General features: G+C 36.7%; 1 protein-coding gene across 8 annotated transcripts in view; it reads right to left on the bottom strand.

Annotated features, from left to right (window-relative positions):
• Positions 1-22,410, bottom strand: part of USP54 (ubiquitin specific peptidase 54) — a 93,499-nt gene that overhangs the window by 69,459 nt on the left and 1,630 nt on the right. The window contains exon 1 of one of the 8 annotated variants that reach the window (XM_077784584.1): positions 2,093-2,175. The exons of 6 other annotated variants lie outside the window; for them this stretch is intronic. The gene's annotated coding sequence lies outside the window, so the exon portion shown is untranslated. Of the gene's footprint in view, positions 1-2,092; positions 2,176-22,410 lie in introns of those variants that run through there. One more of the 8 variants, XM_077784585.1, reaches the window with a different exon arrangement.

The following is a 22,410-nucleotide window of genomic DNA, read 5'->3' as shown; positions in this document are numbered from 1 at the left end:
TTGCAATTCATAAAACTAAGTCCTCTATGAAAATATGCCATTAGAAAGAAGAGGGGAAGTAACAATTCTTGAATCAACTTTCTTTTCACCTTGAAATATTTTCCAATAATTCCATTAGAACAGCCATTATTTCTTAAAATTTCATGCACCTACAAAAGCTGTTGCAGATGTTTACATTTCAGTGACTTTTACACAGTGTACACAATCACATCTTATGATGGCTATTGTTTATTTCATAGCCAGTGAAATTAAACTGGCTTAAGATGCTAAATATGAACAAGAAGGGTGAGGAATAGGTGATGACATCCAGAGGAAACAGTAAGCCACTTGCCAAAAATCTATGGAAAGTCACATCTGTCACAGTAATAGGTGCTGTAACGAAAAAATATGCTTAAAAGTTAAAGAGATTTTCAGATAGAAAAGTAATTGACCAGATTTCACCCTGTGGACTAATCCTGCTATGCCACGGATTACCTACTCTTTCACCTTAACCTGGTGTCCCATCGCTGGAACATCCCACTGGACTACAAACCTGCTTCTGACACAACACCCATACTCTCTGCATAAATACAGGAGAAAAAAAAAAAAGAAAAAAGAGTAGTAAACACTAGCATAATGTGCCATTCACTCAGTTTCCTCTCCCTGAGGTCTAAGGCACACATGAAGAGCAAGTACACATTAAGAGACCTAAAGACTCCACAGGTCTTAAAGCATGCTAAGAATAAAATATTCATCCCTTTAAAAAGCCCATGTTAATATGTCATTTGGGATGATGCATTTTCCAGGACAAAGGCCATTGGGTCTCATCTATCTATGTAGGATGCCCTCTACAAAGACCAATACAGAATACTAAGTAGTATATAAACATCAGCAGCTAAATTTAGAGAGCAAAAACATCACCCATTGAATACTGATTAGACTGAAATTCTATCAAGACAATAGAAAAAAAGAAACCTGCAGAATGATGGATTCAGAGGTGTGCATTCAAAACCAAAAATAGCACATCTCTTAACATATACATACATGCATTCAAGTATTATTGTTTATTCAAAGACTTACTCCAGACCTATGCTCTACAAGATTAGAAGAGACTAAATCTACTTTGGAATCTAATGCAAAAAATTAGATGTGGTAGAGATGGGCATTTCCAAATCAGAACTTAAAAGGGAAATCTCAGCCTACATTTTTAACATAAGAATGCCCAAGAGACTTTTCTCTAGCCTTAAGAACCAAACCTGCTAAAGTCATGTTTTACTTGGTCACATCTTTCTGCTACCAAGAAAATTAGAGGTCCTCCTGACAACTTTATCTTCACATGATGATTTTAAAGAGCAGCAATTTTTTTTTTCTTTTTTCTGCCAATTTTAACTTATCTGGTGAAAAGTGAACAGATTAGCCAAAAATGAGAAATACAAACATAGAAGTATATTTATCATGAAGATTAAATGAATGTTCAAAGAAAGGTTCCATTGCCTCACCTCACCTTATAAAGAAAAAAAATCCCAACCAACAACAAAAAAACAAAACAAAACAAAAAAAAACCACCAAAAGCCCCAAACAAAGCTACAAGCTATCCTTTGCCTTTCTTCTCCAGAACCAGCAAACAAAACTCCTGTACATACAAATATTTAGGTGGTTTAAAATTCCACATGGACGTACATACCCCCACCTAACTGCCAAAACATCTAGCTTCTTTTCCATACAGGTGGGATATAATGTTCCATTGGCAAGGGAGGAAGAGCAACTCTATGACATCTGACATCCCTCCTCTAGTCCAAACCTGAGCATTTGGAATTGCCTTAATTTACCCAAGTATAAAGAGTCAAATTTTGCGCAGCACTTTTTATCAAGGACAGTCGGGTACCCAGCACAATTCACCATCATGGAAAACACAATCATCTAAGGCAGTATCTAGTGTTCACTTACTATCTAAGCAACAGTTCAAACAAGTAAATACAACTGAAGCATACAACATGATGGATGGCTGTATTACAAAAAAAAAAAAATTAAGTATGCAAATAATTAAACACCCTGCGCGCAGCACATTTTTCCCATGCAGCCCGCTGAAGGAGAAAACCTTTCCCGTGCTTACACGGCAGGCAGCCCCGCACAGCCCACGCCGACACCTGCTGCAGCGGCCCCGCTCCCGCCGCTCCCGCCGCTCCCGCCGCGGGCGCCCCCGGCCCGCGCGGCCCCGCGCGCTCTCCGCCGCCAAGCGCACGTGCGCAGCCGCCGCCGCCCGTCCCGCGGCGCGGGCAGCGCGAGCGGGAGCCGCGGCCCCGCCCCATGACGTCATCGCTCCGGCCGCGCACCTGATCCCCGGCAGGTCGCGCCTTAAAGGGGCCGCAGCGGCTGCGGGAAGGCCGCGCTCGGTACCAGCCGCCTTCCCCCGCAGGGCACGCCGCGCCGCCCGCCACCGCCGACAGACCCTGCGGCCGCGCCCTGCCCTCGAACCCTCCTCCCCGGAAAGAAATATCCCAGGGTGCCGATTATGTAAATAATTTGGGCGAGCAAACCCCTCACCTGGTGGATTTTAGAAACACACTTCAAATACTTTCCCAGTCTTTCCACAGCTCTTTTTGAGAGGCGGCCGTGGCCAGAGTAGGATGTGCCTCTCTGATTCTTTCCATCCAAGAATCCAAGCAGCTACAGTTTTTAAGAACCTGAAGGCCCCAGCTCTCCTCTCTTGCCCCAGAAGCACAGTACCAGTCTGCCTATAGGTAAAGGTCAGCTTGACCACTCTGTGTCATGTTCAGAACCAGACACTGAACAAGAACTGCTGGATTTCTGCCAGAAGAAAACAGCCAATGTAACATGACACAAAACTGATAACCCCTTAGTTTGTATCATCAACAAATAAGAGGCTCTAAATGCAATTGGGGCAAATCAAACTTATTACTGTGCTCTTGCCCAATCAAAATCAATTGTCCTCTTACCCTGCTCAGTGATCCTCTGTACTAAGGAAATGTGCTGGAGGACATGAGACCTTTAAATCAGTATCTGCATCACTTCAACTCAAGACAGGCAAATAACATAAAATGGGGAAGAGAGGATAATGAAATGGAAGATACAAATATTAAAAGTATTCAGAATGCAAATTTGAACAGAAATATGGCAGTTTCTATACTGTCATCCTTCTTATTTCTATCTACCCACATCTATTTATATCTAATCCATACAGAAAAATACTATTCTTATATAGCCAGACAAGAAAATACTTCACTCTCACCTAAACCTCAAGGAGGTTTTTGGGTCTCAAGGTGCAGAGAATTTTTCAATTCTCTCACTACTGTTATCAGCCATCAGTCTAGACAGACTTCCAGGATTAACCATCCTGTCTTCCAACTTTCAGGGCAACTTCATGCAAATGAATTCATCTCTGTCTGCTACTATTCCTCATCTGTAAAATGGACAAATGACACTCACTATGCTAATTCTCATGCATGTTCCCAGGGATAGTTCCTCCTTGTAGATATCAAAGATGAAATAATAGAGCACAGTGTCACTTATTCTCCAGCTAGTATCAAAAATCTTTTATTTAACAACTACAGCTGTTTCCAAATAATTTTTGATTCTGCAAAAGTTCCCCTTTTTCTTTGTTGCTGTGTATGTGTCCCACCATCAATTACACCTGCACTCATCAAAAATGGTGCTGGCCATTGGAAGTGCAGCATTCAGAAAGGAGGAGAGACAATTCTGCTGTGCATATGAGAACAGGCTGAATTGTACTCCGACAAAATATATTATAACCTCATACATAAGCTTTTGCTTCTTGCTTTGTTAATAAGGAGATACGATAAATATACATGTAATCAGATACTTCAATTCAACCCTTATTTTCCCTTATAGAGATTACGGCTCCCCCCTCCCATGACATTTGTAGGCACCCAGATGTCCAAAAACATTTTATTTATGTTTATATTCCTTTCTTTCCCCCCACCCCCATTTCCCTGAGTACTTATAAAATCTGTGTTTCTGCTTTAGTGAGCTTAGTTGCCTAAGATTACTATACTAAATAATCCGGACTATTTTCCAGAAAATGATGAATGTGATACGGCATGTTTTCTAAAATAGAATTTCACTTTCATACTAATCTCAGATTGCATGTGGACAGAAGTTATACAATCTTATTTTATTTAGGTACTTAAAAAAAAAAATAAACGCTTAATGCTTCTAGAACTAAGGCACCTCATCCCCTCAGCTCCCTAGGCTATTATTTAAACATGAAAATTTTTTATCTTTCATTCTAAGGTGAGAAACTGTGGAACAATCAAAACAGTTATACTACACTATAATTTAAAAACTCTACTTATTGTCAAAAGCTAGGTTGCCAGTTCATTAGTGCTAGTTTCAATTCAGCACCTCCTTTGCTACGATTTTAGTGGCAAACACATAGGGGGAATTTATTTTAAAGTATATTCAGAACAGATTTAATTATTGATAACAATAAATGTGGAATTTAAAAACACTCAAATACAATTTTCCCTAAATAAAAGTAATTTTTATGAGTTTAAAAGTCATATTTTTTTAAAAATCCTTTGTTTGATTGCTATCCATCCTGTTTGGTGTCTTTTTGATCACTGAGCTCCCAGCCTTAGAGAGATATCTGTGCAACTTCAATTGGAGCCTGGAAGTCAGCTCTTCACAGCTGACAGATTGACTATTGTCTGTGGCATGTTTGCAGTGCTAGTGCTTATCCAGACTATTGTGTTGCCTTCCTGTTGCCTTCCCCTAGAACTATTAAATTAAACCCACATATTTACACATATTACCATCCAACACAGCTATCCCACTCACAGTGTTGAATAAGACTTAATAAGTAAAATTACAGCTCAGTTCTGTCTTGCACAGTGAAATCATGATAAAATCATTTCTGACCTTTATTTTATGTATGGAACATTGGATATTTACCCACATTTCAGTACCTTAAATAAATTCAGTGTATTTTTAGTCCTTTAAATAAATTGATGTCACTTAGGAGCACTTAGCTACTAAGTTTCTAATATAACATGAACTTCATTTACTTCTGTTGCAACAAGATAATTCAAACTCCACTTTACAGTGAAAGGAGCTGCAGCTGTCTCAATAAATTTAAAGTTTGGATTGTAACTCTGCTACAGAGTCTTCATAACACCACACTTCATGCTTATAAATAAAGCTTCTATTATGCTTTTTAATGTTATCCTACAAAGACACAGACAAACACTAGGTACTATGTATTCCAGTAGCCTAATCCAGCATTCCACAATAAGCAGCATTCTTCCTGCATCAAATAAAGCAAAGCAAAAGTAATTTTTGTTGATACAAAGTTAATTATATTAATTAAAAATCAAGCACAGAAAGTACAACATGATGCAACATAAACAGTAGGTAAGACAGGTCTGTGCTTCCTCAGTAGATTTAAAAATGCAGCTAAACAAGGAACTCCAGTTCCAGAAACTGCATTATTTTAGGCATCTACATTCCAGGTCTAATCAAAAATAAAGCCATGACTTTTCTGATCTACCTATGGCTCTCAAAAACAATAGATAAGATACAACATGAAATTATCCATTGTCGAGCAGCCATTTGCTGCCGTAAATTTCATTCCACCCATGCAAGGGAAAAGCAGCTCTAGTGCCCTAACCGCGGGCACTGGCATCAGCTCAGCTCCCAGCTCAGCAGCAGCACAGCTCTCCTAAACCCCAGGCCTTCTTGTACATCATTTGAATCACACCAAAGGCTGGTTTGGCCTCCTACCCCCAGTACTTAGAGCTGGCTGATGAGGCTGCAACATCCTGCAAGTTCCATACTATAGCATCTCTTTATTACACGTTCCTCCTACAGAGCAGTCTTACCCTTCAGTTCCAGTGGCAGATGCTATTGGCATTCTCTCTGAGGTTTAGTATTTGGGGCATATTTTTCAAAGATTATTTTATCACTGAGTCTTCATGGACAATAACTGTCCTTGCATTCCACTACAGTAAGGGTCCTCCTATTTATTCCTAGTATTGATATCACCTGCTAGACTCATACAGCTAACTCTACATTTTCTACTTTAAAGGAAGTTTCTGTCTCTGGTGGTTAAAAATAATACCATTAAAATATGGCTAGAGCTTGAAAGAGCACCAACCCGTGAGTTTTCCTCATAGATTTGTCTGGAAATTTGAAAGCTGATTATCAATATTTAAATAATCAATGTCAACAGTAACTTTTCTTGCAGATAATATGAACACAAACATCCATCTAGGAAAGCAGCACTTAGCCAAAATTCTCTTTGTGATGGAGAAGCAAAATAGCAGCAGAGAGGAGAGAGAGAGAGAGGAGTTAAAATGATCCCCTCAAAACCAAAACAAGTATTTTCAAGTCACCCTGATCCTTTCTGTAATATGCAAAAACCTCCACCTCTTAAAAGCTCCGGAGTGTCTCCCTGAAGGATGCTGGACTCCTGATGCTTCCATACCAGACATCTGCCCTGTGTTTGAAGACTGCACATGGGAGAAAGGGAGGGAAATATTAGGCAAAAACATAAATTGAAAGGCACTTTTAATAAGTTATTAGAGAGAAGGAATACTGAAATGCTGGTATTTCCTTCACATTTACTTAAACAAAAAGCTCAATTAAAAAATGCTTGGAGCTGTGACAAATTCCATTCTCAGGCGCAAAATTCAGGTTTGGCTGGCTACACTGTACACAGGCTGTTGGCTTTGACTCACAAAATCTCTCTGAGCAAACAGAAACTAAAAATGCTAAGTAAGGTAATTTCCAACTGTGATGATTAAAGACACATATTCCAGGGTATAACAATGCAAATAGAAACTCGAAGTATACTAACAACATACATTACACCCCTAGGTAACTGAAGCTTGTATTCATTTCTTAGTGGAGAAATAGACAATGGAAACTGGGAAAGATTTTATAAACAAAACAATTACCAACAGTACACTCCTTGTTTTCATATGCTAATAATACATCCAGTACCCAGAGTGCTGAAGAAACAACTGAAGTCATTATGAAAATGAGAAAAATAAAAGTTAACTACTGACAGGGCCCTTGAAAAGGAAAAAAGAGCTGAAAATCTTGTGTGATACAGCTCTTACTTGCATAGTGAGATATCAACAAAAAAACATGAGGCTACTGTCTTAGAGGATGTTAGAACCCAAAGGACTGGCAATATGGAGACTGATTGCATCAGTTTTTTCAAGTGGATACTGTCACAGGGTAAATTGTCTCCATATACAAAGTGTTAATTTTTTACTCACTAACACTGAAAGTTAATTTTTAACACTGAAAGTTAATATTTTACTCTGTAACACTGTCTATATGTACTGTTCATCAATCTTAAAATAATGTTGTTAGTCAAAAAACAGCTAAATAAAATTCTTGAGGAGAAAGAACAGTCAGCTATCTCAGCAACTAGTCCTTTGTTCATGATCAGACCTAACCTATGTTTTTTGCAACATTTTAAGATCACTCATCTTTCCCTTTTTCTTATGGATGGGCTTTATACCAAACAACTTCCTACCTTCTTGCCTACCACATGCCCACAAAATTATGCCTTCTGGTTCTTTTCTTGGCACTTGCACACTCACTCCTCTTTCCAGTTCAAATTATTTCAGTATTTCCAATTAGGCCTCATTTTCTAGAACTCAAATTATTTGATTAATCTTCTCCCAGACTCTGCTCAGGTGAACTCTATTTCCTTAGGGCATTTACCCTAGTGAGATGCAACACTTCAACAGAGGACTTACTCCTGGATAAAGAAAAAACAAGAAAAGATTATTCTGTACCTTTTTATCCCTCCTGGTATAACATTTGGCCTTTTACATCAGGAATTCTTGAGAATTATCATCTAATTACTTGTGCCCTACAGTCCAATTGTGTATTCATGATTTTTGTTAAGTGTAGAACTTCAATCTGTCACTATTTATCTCCTAAGAATTTTTTTAATTTCTTAAAATAATTTTGTGCTCATAAAATTGTGTCCTATGTATATATATTCCCTCCAAGTTCTAGGGGCATTTTTAGTAAATCAATTTGGTAAGCACACTCTCTATTCTATCATCAAGGTCATTAACAAAAAAACTGAAATGAAGCAGAATGAGTACAGACCCAACAGACCGTGGCAGATCTGCATTCAATACAACCATTTCATTCTGACAGACAATCATTAGCAACCACCTACCAGGCACAGTCATCCACCAAGTCTTGCTCCTACTCTACAAAAGTTTTTTTCAGGTCACATTTCTTCCCTCGTTTGAAGTATTATAGCAAGAAACACTGCCAAAGAACTCACTAACATGAAAAATACTAGTAGTCACACTTTTCTTGTCAATTTGCTGGCCTTATTGTTATGTTACAGAAGGAAATTAGACTGGCATGATGATTAACTCTTCCTAAATTCATCATGCTTGTGCCTCATGTTCCTGTTGTCACCCTGAGGCTTATACTTTCTGCAAGAATTTGTTCAAAATGTGGAAGACAGGAGACATGAAATTATAGACCTTTCCTCTAGTTACCCACCCTCTTTACATTTTCAAGTGTTCCAGCATCTCAAAGGGCATCTAGCTGTACTGAGATAGCTTCCATCATTTTTTTTTCACTTAACCAGTCAAAGGATGCATGTCATCAGGATTCAACCTAATAAATAACTTACCCAGTAGGTTTTGCATACTAAAAAGTATACATTTTATTTCCACCTTGTGCAAACTGCTGCTCATTTATACTCCTCTTCCACTTACGTTTTAAGGTTATTTCCATAGTTCTTACTTCTAGTCCATCTTACAAAACCGTGCTGCCTATGGAACCCCCATTAGAGAGCCCTGGCTCTATGGCTGCTAGAAAGGTCAGGACACGGCCCTGCAGAAGGAAGGGGCACTTCCCACTAGGGTGGCCATCCCTACTGCAATGCCAACACAGGAGAGCTGCACTAAGGCAGGAACAGAACCACAGCTCTGCAATCCACTTAACGACCACACCAGCAAGGGGAGAACAATTACCAGATCGTTTGCAGCATATTAGCGTCTCTTCCGTGTCCACTAGGAATCTGTCTCTACAGCCAGCCGGGCAGCCGGGGCTGGGTTGGATGGGACACACAACATACACTTTGTTCACAAAAATTCAGGCATAAACACTGAACAAGGGATTGCAGATAAAAATAAAAACAGGATTAAGCCTGAAACAAATGAGCCTGCAGATACGATGGCTCTCACAGTGTTGACAGCACAGCACACAAACCCAGCAACCCTCCTGTACATTCCTACATTGTTGTACTATTACTTTTAAAACGTTAGTAACTTGCTGTCCTTGCCCAAAATTAAACTGGCAATACAATACCCTTATTATAGCATATGTATATGTGGCAATTTAAGATGTAAATATTTGATCACATTATTTTAAAACAGTAACAAAGAACAGGAAGAAAAAAGTTTAAAACACATGAGTTAAAGATAACTAATACCTATGTTTTCTTAAGCATATTGTAGGTTATTCACCATGCACCCAAATTGTTTATTTCCTTTTCACAAGAATTATACAATGATTACATAAAACTGAAAAACTGTTCATTATCTTTCGTGTATACTAAGCATACTCATAGCCTTCTAGCCCTTGCCTTCATTGAAGTTTAATCTTCCCAAAAATATCAGAGACCAAAAGAAGTAAGATAATGTAATACAATTGCAAATTCATAAAAATACTTTAGATGCAAAAGTATCTACAAAATTAATCAGTTCCCATAAGATTATCCAAAATTCATCTGACATTGCATAATTTTATGACAATACTTTATAAAACAGCAGAACAAAATCTAACAAGTTTAACATTAAAAGAAAAAAAATAAAAATACTGTTTGTGTAGGTGAATGTAGCAAATGAATGCTTAGCTGTTGGGGAGTATCTGAGTTTATCTCACTAAAAGTGCAAAAACTAATGTTTTTGAAGGAGGAAAAATATCACAAATATGCCTGCTTTATGCCCCTCAGAAGGAAATGGCTAAAACACTGATTTATCATGACTTAACAAGATACTGACCACCAGCTGAACTGCATTAACTGACTAATACATTTCTAGTCCAATTACCCTGAGAAGCAAATCAACTTAGTATAAAGCACTAGTGAATTAACTATATATATTCACAGTGAAATCTCAGACAATATAACATAAGAAAACTTACACTGGAACAGGTCAGTTGCTAATTTACATCTTATCTCATTTGCTGATGAGATAATGTAATTTACAAGGACAAATATTCAGGCTTCAGCTGGTGGGATTTCAGAGGAGAATTTTATTTGTTTACTTATTTGCTTTTTTACTATAGGCGTACTAAAGGATTCATGTTTGGAAAGTAGTAAAAATGTTACAAATTATATTAATCTTGAACACTAATATTAATCACTAATTACAACTAAATCACTAATGAGATAGCATTTTACTAGCCAATTTGAAGTGGGCTAGCATTCAGTATATTTTGGAACATATTAAATACTGTTTGATTTTTCTTTATTACTAGCTCTCATTACAATAATTTCAACTCAGAGCTCAAGAACTTAATGTGTTTAGGAAAATTTTCATAAGAGGCATATCACCCTGCAGACTTTGTATTTCTGCCTCATATATGTGACAGTTATTAACAGGAAAAAAAATCACATTGATGCAGGCTCCTAATATTACCTTTAAACTTGGAAAGAAGTAAGAACTCTCTCCTACTTAATTTACTGCCTACTACATGATAGTATGTGAATACAACACATCTGCTCTATTCACATTCCCACTGGAATACAATACAAACACATACTTAGTTTAATAATTCTTTTAACATAATTTGAACAGTTAGTACAGTCTGTATTTACAATGCTTGTTTATGCTTAGTTTTAGCTGCAAGCCCAGTTGCATCCTGTCTGTATGGTCAGGACCCAGAGCAAGAAATAATTACTGCTGATTACTGTCCAGAGAAAGCCTGTTCTGTGAAGGTGATCTTTGTAATTAAATCTAATTTTGTCTCATGTGTATAGATATGTGTCCAAGTTATACTAGCAAAATCATTTGCTAACTCAAAAGAATACATTGTAATGTTTCATTATGCTACTTCACATATCCTCCAAGAATTTCCACCCCAGTAGAACGTAACAGATTTTAAAACTATTTCTGTAAGAAGACAGACAGTTCAAGATCTGGTTCCTCTTCTCACTGAACTGGGAATGTGACAGCACCGGAACAGCCAGAACACCCAAAATTTATTCCGAGTTCTACACTAACATCTTCTGACAAGCCAAGCCTCTGTGCCCATCAATTCTGGCTATTTATGATACCAAAGTTAATTTTGTTGAAATATCTGCACTGAAAGACTCAAAACAGAATTCCAGTAAAAAAGAAAAGCTGAAAAGCATGTCCACAACTGAGTTCACCAGGATTAATTTGAATTTTCAATCAGTAAAAAGAATTCTGCCTGCTTATTCAGCAAAGACAAGAAATAAATCTTCAAGCCCTTGCTGGTCAGAGGAAGCCTTGTTTGTGGACATCCCTCACAAGCAGCAAGGGAGCGGTGCCATATAAAGCAGCTGACCCTGACTACAACACACACATTACTATGCCTGGGTAACAGCTACATACAATTTGAAAGGGAAGCCTGGAATGGATGCTGATGTACTAAATACCAAGTAGAAATGAATGTAGTAGTGGCCTGGTTCTCATTCCTCTAAAATTTTAACTCTTGTCACCTTTTCCACAGTACCAGCCAACCAACAGCTACTATTTTAATGAATAAGCTAAATATAAAGACATTACTGAAGCAAAATAAATTGTGCATACTCTTTTCTTAAGTATTTACCAGTCCACCAACCTCCTCTCTTTTGTATTTACTTCCCCTTTGATAGATGAACAGCTTTGCAAATGAAAATAAAATGGCTGCAAAACCTGCAATGAGCAAACTCGGTATTAAGGCTCACAAATGTCTGAAATCAAAACACCTGACTCAAATTCTTCTGAATTTTCCTTTGTATTTTAATTCTCCTTACTGCAAAAGATACAGAAGAGTTGAGTAAGCAAGTGATGTCACTGGACTTTACAAAAGAGGCAGAAATTGCATAAAGTGTATGCAATGCACATCAATTTATTTCCCAATTACGTACATAGTAGATATTGTTGCTTTTTGTTATTACATCTTGCAAATTAACACCATTTTAAACATGCATTCTAATACTTTGCCCAGCAATTCTACTTGATTATCTACTAGGCAGAGTTATATTTCTAATTAAAACATAACTTAACATGCAATCAAGTGACATATAAAACCTATGTCATTCATAACACAAAGCTTTCACTGTTGGTATCCTAGCTGCATCCTGAAATCTGAAGGTACCAATAAACAGATCTTCCTGTTATGCCATTCAATAGGAATAAAAAGCTCACAAGGCTGAAATTTAAACAACCTAAGAAAGCAGGACTGATTCCAGCTGCAAACATGTCTGCAATTCCAGTCATGGGTTGCTGCCTAAGGCAGCAACAGTCACTGAAATCACAGAAATTCCCTCTTGGTAGAAACTTCTGTCTGCAAGAAAGAGGCTACTCTAGTTGTGGAAGCAGAACTGATATGATTAAAAAGGAGATAAATCCTGCTCTACATTATCTTGGTCTAAATTCCAAATAATTTTGGCAGCACCAGTATGCATTGAAAAAAATCTTAGTGCAACAGAGGAAAAATTTCCCTAATGACCCTTTTAAAGAATCTTCAAAGCAATTCTGCCCTAAAAATATACAAAGTACTTCCTCCAGCACAGGTTTCTTTATAAAAATGTCAAATGGATTTTTGGCAGTGATAATTTTCCTACTTCAACTTTCAATTTTCAAAACTATGATTTCTGTAAATGAGATAAGTCGTGACATTAAGTCCAGGTAAGCTTAAAGGAAGGATTTGGCATTGCATTTCCCAAAGAAGATGCAGATGACAGACACACACACACACACGCTATATCCTCTGTCCCCAAATTCAGAAACCAAGACATTTAAGTGAATGCCTTTGAGGCAGAAGAACATTGTTTTCCCACTCTAAAGTCAGCTGGATAATTATACCCTGCAAGTACTGCTAAGCACTTGAAGGAACTACTAAGTAATTAGACTTTGCAGGTGTGCCATTTATTTTGTAAAGCCCAAATAGGAGGAAAAAAGTTGACACAAACACCTGTTTGACCATTAGCTTTTTTGGGAAGCTCTGACTAATATAAAAAGTCACAAGTGTCCATGTTTCAAAAGCCAGAATTCCAGTGATTAGCTTTGCCTAGACTTACCTATGTCATGTTCCATTAATATTATGTTTCTATCAGATCAATAATAAAATCCTTTGTGAAAGCTGATTGCAAAACCACTGAGAAATACCAGCTACTGTTCCAAACACACTTTTTTTTTCAAGGAGTACATTGTGCTACTTTTTCTATTTCTTCTGAGGAGGCAAACTGCTTATGAGAGGAAGAGTTAAGAACAGCACTAGTAACTAAGAGTCTTCATGCTGTCCTGAGTTAGGGCACCCAGGGATAATAATATAAAATGCTGGCCTTCATTAAAAGAGACTGAGGGTTTATCAAAATCAAGAATTTTTCCACAACCTCTTTAGAGCAGCCCAGAATTGGCCTTCACTAGTTCTTAACAGATTCAAAGTCATGATCACTGCTTCTCATTTATGTGGTAATATTATCAGTCGATGGAAAATTCCTTTCGTAAGCAGCCAAGGCAACTTCTCCCCACCCTGACAAAAAAAAAAAAATCAACATATTTTAAAACCCATGCAAATCAAACCGATTGATTTTAATAAAATGGGGAGAATTGAAGATCCTTTCTTTCATTTGACACCATTTCCCTCTATATTCAGTAGCTGTTTGGGTTTTAATTTTTTTAAGAACAAAGAATGTTGGCAGAATTAAAACTGCATGACTACACACCTAAATAATGGGAGTGGGCAGAGGAAAAAAAATTCAAACACTAATTTATGTGCTAAAATTCTATTTATTGCCTATAGTCATCATGTGGGAGGACAGATATTGGATCATTATTGGGGAAAGTAAGGGGCAAGATATTTTTTAACTGTTTTTCAGTTTCTATCACCTGTGTGCAGTCCAAAACAGCAGCTGCATCTCACTTTGGCATTCACACCAGAAAGCACTGCCATCACCTCTTTCTATCAAAGTGGTTTGGCAAAGAAGACCAGCAATGCAGAACATCCCCGTGCAGCACCAGCAGCTCTGCTGGGGCAGGCAGGGCCTCAACCTGGATATCTCCTTAGAAATACACACATGAAAAGCAACTATTTGATCTTCATCCCACATCAAAAGATAACACTAGAATTAAAAGTGACTATTTAAAACAAAAGTGACCTGATTTAAGTCTGGGACCAGTGTTATAAGAAAAATATTACTACTAGATAGAGAAATAAGACTTCTTCCTCCCCGTTGTAACCTAAATTAGGTATTCACCTCTTCACAAAATCCTATTAGTTATACTTATAGGCATAAATTATTAATGTTTCTATATTTTTTCATATCTCATGACAACTCTGACTCTGAAGACAAAAGGATTTTTTAGAGCCTTAAAAAAAAAAAAATCTCCCAAAGAGATTATTTTTTAAATCTCAATGCATCTTTTCTGTCTTATCAAAGAATGAAAAGTAACTGACAATGCTATTCTTGAAAAACATTTATGCAATTCAGTCTGCTTAACAGCTGACTGCAATTTAACAAAATTTCGTTTTGGCCTCCTTCTTTGTTTATATCAGTGACAAAAGAGGAAAAAAAAAGGGAAATCAAACACGTTTAGTTGCAGCCACTATCTCAGCAACAGGCACATTATACAATGCCTTGGTGACTTCCTGCTTAGGAACCCTACTGAACTCTTCTGGCACATCTGAAATTTTGTCAGTTTTATAAGAAGAAAAAAACGTGCTGGCTCCCTTACTCTAATTCTTCTGGCCTGCATAATATCTAAGTTATGCTATGTCCTACTCACAATTAGAACTTGTTTTGAATATTATATAATGTGTGAGAATAATCTATTTCTTGTACAAAAATTAATGTTTGTTTAATCCAAGATCCTGCATAATTTATTAAACTTAGAATAAGAATTTAATAGTTTGGTTAAGTCCTCTTAGAAAAATGGCTTAATCTAGACTAAATTGTCACAGAAATATTCTTCAAAGCAGGAGTTACTCTGTTCACAGCTGCCGCTGCTTATCAATACAGTTGGGCAGCAATTTGCTGCACTCCTTTCCCCCTGAGCTGGTGCCTCCAATTCTCCAGTCTCATGTGATGCCATTCTTACCAAAGGAATTTATTGAACACTCCAAATGAACAGCTCACGCAATTAGGAAAAAAGAATGCTGAAAATGAAAGTGATAAACAAGTACATCAGAGCCACAGAATAAGTGAGGTTAGACAGGATCCCAGAGGAGGTTTATCGCCAAACCTCACACCAAAAGCATGACTAAGAGGTCAGATCAGGTTGGTCTGGGCTTTATCCAGTTGGGACTCAAAATCCTCTAGGGATGGTAGACTGGATTGCCTCTCATTCAAAGGCACAGCTGTCAATGGAGTGTATCTTCAAGATATCTTCCTTAGCACTAGTCAGAACCTTCCCTGTTTTAATTTATGTCCATAAATTGATAAGGCACTTCACATGCTTCCTGAGGAAAGCTCCTATGTAATGTTTATGAGTGATTTTCATTCATGAGAACATTAGTTTGACTGGACAAGTGAAGACAATTTTATGTCTCATTTAAAGCAGAGACATATTAACAATCCCATATCAGCTCAATAGGCTGATATTACACAGAAAGACTGAAAATTTAGTATGCAGAAAACAAGAAAATGTCACTTAGAATTCTCAAAATTCACCTCAAGAACAGTATTTCAATTGTTTTATTGAAGTAACAATAAAAATCTGAGAGCTGTTAATAGTCAAGACCATTCCCAAGAACAGCCAAAGATGAGTATCAATTTGTTCACAACTTTGGATAAGAATACATGCTCTGGCATTTAGTATATATGTCCTTACTCAAATTAACTCCTGACAAGCTGGGATAGGAAGGAAGAAAGCCAAGAAACAACCTGGAATATTGTTTGACATTTTTTACCGATACCATTAACCTAAAGTGGAACAGTAGAGATATGAGGGAAGAGCTACACCTAAGACAACCATTTTCAGACCTACTAGAGACAGGTACATTTGAAGTAGAACAATACTAAAACAAGTTCATATTTGATATTTTCTGTCTAGAAAATCAAATTTTAAAAATCCAAGTATTTTTAAACAGACTAGGATTAATTAGAAATCTAAATTTAGGCTTTGGATTCTTGTTCAAGCAACTTTAAATATTTTTTATTTATTAAGCATACATGAGATAAAATATATCAAAGGCTAAAATGTATTGACAAATGGCATATCAATTCTAACTCCTGTACAAGCAGTACATGCATTCCTTATCAGAAGAAAAAGAACAAAACAAATTTGTAATCCATATCTGAAGTACTATATTTCAGAGCAGAATTAAGCAATTCAGTTGAGCATAACACTACAATAGTCATACATTTTCTATGTTTTCTCTCCCAAAACCTACCAAAATCACAAGCATTCCTTTGCAGAATAATCCTGAAAAATAAGATTTTCCCAGTACTGCTGCTTTTGTCTAGAAATGTTTCTGGAGCTATGCTGTCAGAAAAAGCAACTTCAACTTGAAAACATCCCTCTTTATCCCTGAGCCTGAAAAAGTCTTTGTTCTAGTGGAGATAACAAGACTCTACCATCTTCTGCCTGTGATTGCTGCTGGTTCTATCAGGCAAGAATCTAATACAGTGGAATTGCCCAGGTACCTCTCCAGGCTGCAGCTGCAGTATCAGACAAACAGGCAGAGGAGAAGCCATCACATGCAGAAAGTGAAAAAAGGAAAACATAATGGGTAAGTGGCAAATATCTTAATTTATATGATAATTATACAGCTGACTATCACTGCTACAATTATTAACAACAGTATGTGGACTGATTGAAGAAATATATTACTAAATTAATTAAGCTACCTTTTATCTCTCCCAAAAATGAAGAGCCCTAAAAGAAAACACATTTGCACAACAGATCTTTCTTAAAAGATGGCTATTTCCATAATAAAACTACAGTCTTAAACCCAGCTAGTTTTTGCTAACAGGAAAGAGAGATTCTCTTCTCCATTCTCTCCTGAAGCAATGCATTTTAAGAGAAGTATCTAAAGTGAAGTTTTCCCTGAAAAATCTGTGGAAATTGTCTGTCTTCAAGAAAGTAAACAAATTAGGAATATCACCAAAAACACCACTTAAATGGAAACTGCAACATTGCCAAACTCACACAAAATAATTTTTTCCTGATTCACTCTGAGAAAAATAAATAAATCTCTATTTAAAATCTGTCAAGCATCCATAATCAAAGAACCCTACAGATTTTGCTGGCAATGCCTTTTTTTAACATACTTCAAAAGTATTTACATAAACTCACCAGATACCATCTGTTACAAGTACTGCAGAGATTATTGGGGTAAGTGTCCATAACAGACATGAGAGTGCTGCAGTTTACCATCCCAATGTTTATGAAGTTTTGCTGTCTATTCATTAAAGGACTTTAGATGCAGCATAATGAAAATGTTTTAATAAACAGGAGGAGTAAAAAAAAAACAAAAACAAACAAAAAAAAAACCCTTTTTTTTCCTCTTTTATTTTCCCTCTCCTTCCCCTACACCATGGCCTATTTTCTTGAATAACATGCAGATCTACTGAGGACATTAACCTGTTTCCATGTCACAGTAACAGCCCATGTATCAACATGCTGAGATGCATTAGCTGTTGTTTATTGATTCATTTTTAAGTTCACTGTACTGGGAATACAAACTGGAGGATTATAAAGTCTTTTGCTATCCTCTGCTTTGTGACACATTTTACTGATTAACTATTTCCCAGAAAAAGTTTATTTCCATGTTTTGTGGAAACACTTACAGAAGATTCCTCCTCTTCAAACAATCTCCCACATCTGAATCACTCTTACATATTTTTAGTCCATTCATTATTTTCAAAATTCAAAATGTAATAAACCACATAGCATTTTTTAAAAATTAAACCGTATGAATTACATCCACCAAACAGTATCTACTACAAATACTGGTTAACATTAACCAAGTATGAGAAATAAACAAGCAGATAGGATAAAAAAAATGCAAACTTCTGATATGTAAACTGTCCCCACCACACACATGATATGCACCATGTACCTCAGCATAACTTTTGGTGAGCCAAACTGTCTAATGAAAAAAGCATTCTAGTCAAGACACTAATGTGTGGCCACTGGTTATGACAGTTCATCCTATCTGCTACTACCTATGAACCAGCAGTCACTTACTACTTATTTGTAAAGCACATATTCAAACACCCCTCTTTTGTGCCAGTTTATGGCACTAAATTGTTTATACTTATATATATCTAGCAAGCTTGACTACATTCTAAAAACAGGTATCTGCAAAAAACCCACATTCACTGCTTCAATTTAAAGAGCATGGGAAAGCAGCTAAAGTTTAACTGCCTGAATTTTCAGAGTTGTAAAAGACAAAAGGGAAAAACAATTCCAAAAGCCAGACTTCTAGCCTCCAAATTCAAGGACTGCTTGCTTGATTAAATGCACACATCAAATAAATTACAACAGAATGTAAAAAGTCAGAGTTTATTGCAAAATAATTAAAAGATCACCAGGGTTCATGTTCTGTCACACTTTTAGACAACCACAATTCAATGAAGTTTTATCTGTGTTAAAAAAAAAAAAAAAAAAAAAGAGAAAGAAAAAGAAAACTAAACCAAAAAAATAAAAGAAAACTAAACAAAAAAAACCTCCAAGCATTCAGGTATTTTGCTTTCAACAACAGAACCCTTGAAAGATGAGCACAGTGCCATCAAAGGAGTGGGGAAAAAATTACAAAAGAGACACAGCTCATGTCCTCTCTACTAGAAATGCTATGCAAAAAAGAAAATACTGCCCCAAGAGGGATGCTGTAGCTGATGCTCTCCAGGGGGAGAAAACAAATTGCACCAAGGATACACCACACAGCATAATCGTACACCTTGTTTCACTAGTAACTTGTAATTTCTTTTGGTTGCCCACAGAAGCATATGATCAAAACAGGTTTCCCACCAATACCTTTTGAATCAGTTGGCCAAATTTCAACATTTTGAAATAAAACCCCCAGAGGTCTCAAAAATAACCTATGTTCCTATAAACTACATGAAAAGTAATGGTCAGGTAGTGAAAAAATACTCAATTTGCTCTCACAGTGAGGGGAAAATAGGAAAATCACCTCTTTATATTTGATTTGGCAGCAGATCAATCCATACAGAAACAGTGTCTGTTGATATTAGTCGAATGAGATTAAGGATTGGAGGAGAAGGGATCAGGAGATAAAAAGACAATCCAAATACATACAAATGTTAATTTTATTATTTCTGTAGCTCACAGAAACTGTGACTTGTAGACAGTAACTTTATAGCCTTAGAAACAAAGAATCACTTAACCAAGTATTTACATTTGTTGACCACCTGCTCACTAGGTTGCCTAGAAACATCTTACCTCAGAATGAATGGGAAAATAGTTTATGAGCCCGTCTGAACATTTCAAATACTTTTTGAATCTATTTTATTAAATCCATGCAAATGGTTTTCCATTACGCTTTTTTACAGCTTTAAAGCTATCAATGAAAAAAAATAGTAGAGGAGAAATAAAGATAACATACTCTAAACAGGCTTTCATAGATAAATACCAACTTGGATACAACATGTAGAAGTGTTAGTGGGATGACTCAGCTCCTAATGATATTTTATTTAAGTTCATTTGCTTAGCAGCAGCCTGATGTTGTTAATAACTCCCAATAGGCTACTTAGAGCTGTAGATTCATTTTCCCATTAATGGCAGCAAAAAGGTTCTTTGTTAATGGTTTTAGGATAATGCTGGGTTCTGCCATATGGTTGGATCTGTATGAGGGTTTCTCATGAGAAGCCAGAGAGTGTAAGAAATTGTTACTATATTTAACTGCAGTGTCCTCACACGCACAGCAGACAACTGGAATGGACACTGTTCTAATATTTACAAGTGCAAATGATGTTCAATATTTACTGCATGTTCTGTTTAAGAGGACTACAGGGACCTTAAACAAGAGAACATATGGATAGATCAGAGGATTCGTAATACAATACTGAGCTTTTCACCTCTAGGTCATTGGTTCAAATCTAAACTGGTCGGTAATGAAGGCAAGCTATTATCATCTGACAGCCCTGGCCATTGCAAATTGATTTGTCAGGCTCAGTCTTGCTCTCATCAAACTCAAAATTCAAAATGTCAGTTTGCATTTCTGAAAACAACCTCAGCAACATAACAAAAAAAATGAACAAACAGAAGTAATCTCTTCCTCCTCAGATACCATCTCCAAACCAGATTCTCTGGAGAGTGCCAGAGGAACAGTGAAAATTATAGCACTAGTAGCACAACACATCATTCTCTGGATAAAGGTTACTTCTGACTCCCAGATACCAATTATGATTTCCTCTGTACAAGTACAAAGCTTTCAGAGCTTTTATTAATAAAGAAAAGACCAATATGCAGGTCTGAAATTTCATAGTCCTGCTTAAAGATCTCTTTGGATACCTTGTTCTAAGGTGTGTTTCTTAAGGTTGAAATTTTGAAGAAAATGGTCATAATACTCTATAAAAAGAATATTAAATTTACTGCCCATGTTGTTATGATGTATTTGTAGTCAAAATGTTTAAACACCTCTTGTAGCAGCAACATTGCATAATATTGCTTGAAGACAGCTTTAATTCAGAAATGGATTTATTTACAAGTTATCAAAAATAATACTAGAGAAGCCATATTTTTACAGTATCTCTTCAAAATCATGTTAGAAAAAGTATGGATTATGCCATAACAGTACATCATTTTCCACATGCTTTCGTAATTTAAACAAAAATGGTTTTAAGCCTCAAAACCACATTCAGCTCTTTCCTTTGCCTCTTACTTGCTTGGGAGCAATCGCAAGAAACACTCAGCAAGTACCACAGTTCTCCATTTCACTAAGCAATCAGTGCTACAGGAGTGAATACACCAATTTTTAATGCAGTACCTTTAAGATCATCTTTACTTCACAAACTTAGGGCACTAGACAACAAAATCTACTGAAAATTTTACACTCTATGAACATGAAATGTTACTCCTAATATTTGAGACTACAACAGAACACATACAACTCACAAATCTTGGAAAGCATCAAAAAAGTAAGAGCCTCTTGCAAGTTCCTTGGTTTTTACTGAGGTGCTAATAAACTGAAGTTTTTCCTTCCTTTTCCAATAACTGCAGATATAAAACACTTACTGCAACTTTAGGAAAGGCCCAACAGGTTAACTTCCCAGCTGAATGACTGTACATAGGTTCTGCAAGCTGAGTAATCGAGCTGGTATACAGCCTATTCCCATAAAACCAGAGCAGCACAGCCCAGCCATATCCTAGTCTGGCCAAACATTAGACCCATAGTGTCCCATAGACAGTGGCTGGTGAGATGCACCCAAACCTACCCAACATTCCCTGGTCCCAGAACAAGAAACTCCATGGATCAAGTGACATAACAGAAAAAGAGAAGACATGAACTGCACAGTAAACTTGTATGGCAAGAGACACAATAAGAGACTGACTACATTGTGTCATTTGTCTTAGAAAATGTCCAGATTACACCAGGATGTAGACTCTGGCTCCTCCCAGCAGTCTCATACACAGAGCATGAGCCTAGGGAATGGGGCTTCCTACAGATGAAGGGAACAAGGCAAAATCCTAAACACTGGGGATTGCCTACTACTTGACTTGCAATTAACAGGACCAATAGAGAGATCCAAACAAGCCAATCAAAATTCTTTGACAGTCAGTAATAAAATTTCATGCTGTTCCTCTCTGCCATCAAGCACTGCATATTTTTTCTAGGGAATGACCTTCAGTGACAGAATAGAAGATAGCTTTGGAATTGTGCCTGCAGCCACTATTGACAGAAAAGAAAGAAATTTAAAGCAAACAAGAAATATTTCAGAGAACGAATTAAAATAAACTGTTTGAATAAATGTGTGCAGAACATATGTCAGGAAAGTGAAGGATGTATAAGGTATTCAAAAGTCTGCATAAGAAAAAATGAAAATACTGCTAAGCTCCACAGGTATCAACAGGTATGTTAATTATATGACAGTTTTGTTGGTTCTGAAGTTAGGTAAGCAAATTTTAAAAAAACCACAAAAACAAACAATAGCTGTGACTTTTAATTGTTCTTTCATCTTCTTATCTAATTTTTTTTCTTTTTTTTATATCATCTATTGCAATTTGCATGGCTGGACCAAAAATGATTCTGGATGGACACAAC

Source organism: Lonchura striata, chromosome 7 (assembly GCF_046129695.1).
Source record: "Lonchura striata isolate bLonStr1 chromosome 7, bLonStr1.mat, whole genome shotgun sequence".
NCBI lineage: Eukaryota > Metazoa > Chordata > Aves > Passeriformes > Estrildidae > Lonchura > Lonchura striata.
Note: the sequence above shows the minus strand (reverse complement) of the source record. Positions and strands in the feature narration are given on the sequence as shown.